This window comes from Arachis hypogaea, chromosome 18 (genome assembly GCF_003086295.3).
Source record: "Arachis hypogaea cultivar Tifrunner chromosome 18, arahy.Tifrunner.gnm2.J5K5, whole genome shotgun sequence".
In the NCBI taxonomy this organism is placed as follows: Eukaryota; Viridiplantae; Streptophyta; class Magnoliopsida; order Fabales; family Fabaceae; genus Arachis; species Arachis hypogaea.
In genome coordinates this window covers 41,887,622-41,890,754 of record NC_092053.1, presented here as the reverse complement: position 1 = coordinate 41,890,754, position 3,133 = coordinate 41,887,622, and positions in this window count along the sequence as shown.

The following is a 3,133-nucleotide window of genomic DNA, read 5'->3' as shown; positions in this document are numbered from 1 at the left end:
TCCTTTTCCTCAGAGGTTTCCAGAGGTTCCTCTGAATCAGGCTGGGCATCATTAAGGATGTCATTCAGCTCTTCCTTGAGACTTTCGTCCATGTTGACTTCTTCAACTAGGAAATTAATGAGGTCAATGCTCATGCATTCCTCAGGGGTGTCTAGATGCTGCATAGCCTTGACAGCATTTAGTACGAACTGTTCCTCATTGACTCTCAGGGTTACTTCCCCTTTTTCAATATCAATGAGGGTAGGGGTGGCAATGGGGCGGGTAGGGACGGGTTTTTGCTCTATCCAACACCGCCCCGCTGTACAACAACCCGCATAGAACCCATCCCGCTTCTACCTGCAGGTAGTAAAACGTTGAAATCTAACCCGCCCCTGCGGGTACCCGCGCCCGCCCCTACCTGCCCCTATAATTATTAAAATCCAATAAATAAAATTAAATTTCAAAATTTATATAACTATCATCACATACATAATATAAATTAAAGTAAAAATTTAAATATGATACAATATTATTAATCATTTACTAATTATTTAACATATATTATACATATTATATATATTGAAATTATATATATTATATATATAGCGGGGCGGGTATTACCTAAACCCGACCCCGCCCATCCCCTCCCAAGAACCCGCCCCGCTAAAAACCCGCCCCGAGTGGGTAGGGGCGGGGTGGGTACCCGCGGGTTTGGGTGGTATTGCCATGCCTAAATGAGGGTCTGTCTTGTAACTAGGAAGGGTCTTCCTAGGATAAGGGATGCACTCTTGTGCCCTTCCATGTCTAGCACCACAAAGTCAGTGCGAAAAGCAAAGGGTCCAACCCTGACAATCATGTCTTCAATTACACCTGATGGTATCTTAATAGAACCATCAGCAAGTTGAAGGCATATGCGTGTTAGTTTGACTTCCTCAAACAAGCAAAGCTTCTTTATTAATGAAGCAGGTATTAGGTTGATACTTGTTCCAATGTCACATAGAGCTGTCTTTGTACAAGCATCACCTAGAGTGCATGGTATCATAAAGCTTCCAGGATCCTTAAGTTTTTCTGGTAGGCTATTTTGAATGATTGCACTGCACTCTTCAGTGAGGAGGACTGTTTGTGTCTCTCTCCAATCCTTCTTATGACTCAGAATGTCCTTCATGAACTTAGCATAAGAAGGTATCTGTTCAAGAGCCTTTGCAAAAGGGATCTTGATCTCTAAAGTTCTGAGATAATCTGCAAAGCGGGCAAACTGTTTATCCTTTTCCTCTTGACAAAGCTTTTGAGAAAATGGCATTTTAGCCTTATACTCATCAACTTTGGAGATGAGTTTTACCCATTCAAATGAAGGACTAGATGGCCACTGAGGTAGAGAAGTTTCCAACAATCTTGATAAAGCATGTTCCACTCCCGTCCATCCTCTTCTAGAGAATTCCACCACTTGACAAGGTTCTTCAAGCTCTACCTGTTTCCAAGCTTCCTAAAATTCACATTCTTCTTCACCAATCTCTTCAAGGTCTTCCCTATCACTCAAGTCATAAATAGGAGGTTTAGTGAAATCTACCTCAACATCAATTTCAAATTCAATGATGAAGGATCCATAAAGCTCAAGAGGATCATATGTTGGTGCGGAGTCATCATAAATAGGTGGACTTGTTGTTTGTACCATTTCTTCCAATTCTTCATTCACATTGTGCCTTGGAGGTTGTGCACTATCCTCATTGACATAACTTTCAAACCTCATGGAAGAAGGCTTGATGGGGGAAAATTGTCGGTAAAGAATTTCACAAAATAAGTGCATTATAAGTATAGATCTAAACCGACAATTAAACCTCAATCAAATTTAATTTGTTTGTCACTTAAGCAAACCCAATAAAAATAACCGAAATATTAAACCTCGGGTCAATTCTCAAGGAATTACAGGGAAGTATGTTACTATTGGTTATGGGATTGTATCTTTTTGGGTTTTTAAAATGTGGAACAAGGAATGTAAATAACAAGGAAATAAAATAATAATTAAGAAAAGTCTTAGCAAGGATTGATAATTGGAATTCCTATCCCCATTATCATAGTCACTTGTGATGGTAATTGCCTTTTGCTATCACTTAGTTAACCTCTAACAATTGAAAGTAAGTCAACTGAGAAAATCAACTTGAGTTCAAAAGTTCTAATCAAAGACTAGAGTTAGTGAAGTTCAAGCCAACTAGCTAGTTTCAATCACCAACCAACGAGAGACTTTGATGATTCAAGAGTCTCCGATTAATCAATTCAAGCTAAGAATATAAAAATCTAACGTAAAACCCTCCCAAGAATTTTATCAAACACTTGGAAGGCACAACATAAAAACATAAAAAACTAGCAAGGAATATTAAATCTAAACAACCAATTGCAAACATCAATAATAGCAAACAAATAAAGGACAATAAATATAAAATACCTCAAATTGCATTAAAAAGGGAAATCCAATCTAACATGAGAATTCATAAATCAAAATGGCAACATAAAGTAATCAATAAGGGAAATAAATAAACAAGAATACTAGAACAATTAAAAGTAGAAGAAAAACTAAATTAAAACAAGATAGAAATCTGAAATTGAAAAGGAATAAAACTAAGAAACCTAAAACCTAGAGAGAGGAGAGAGCCTCTCTCTCTCTCTAGAAAACTACATCTAAAACCTAAAATTATGTGAATAAATTGTTGGATTAATGATTCCCCCACTCTGCAGCCTCTATTCTGTGTTTTCTGGCTTGGATCTGGGCCAAAAACAGCCCAGAAATCGCCCCAGCGATTTCTGCAAAATCAGCACGTGACGCTTTGTCACACGTACGCTTCATCCACGCGTATGCATCGTTTGACAAAAATCATTGTCACGCGTACGCGTCAGTCACGTGTACGCGTCGCTTGTCTTCTGCGCCAGTCACGCGTACGCGTGGCCCACGCGTACCTGTCGCTGCCAACTTCTCAAAACATGATTTCTTGCATTCCTTCCACTTTTGCATGCTTCCTTTCCGTCCTCTAAGCCATTCCTGCCCTATACAGCCTGAAAACATTTAACACACAGATCACGACATCGAATGGTAATAAAGGGTAATTAAAATTGACAATTTAAAGGCCTAGGAAACATGTTTTCAACTATATCACAGAATTAG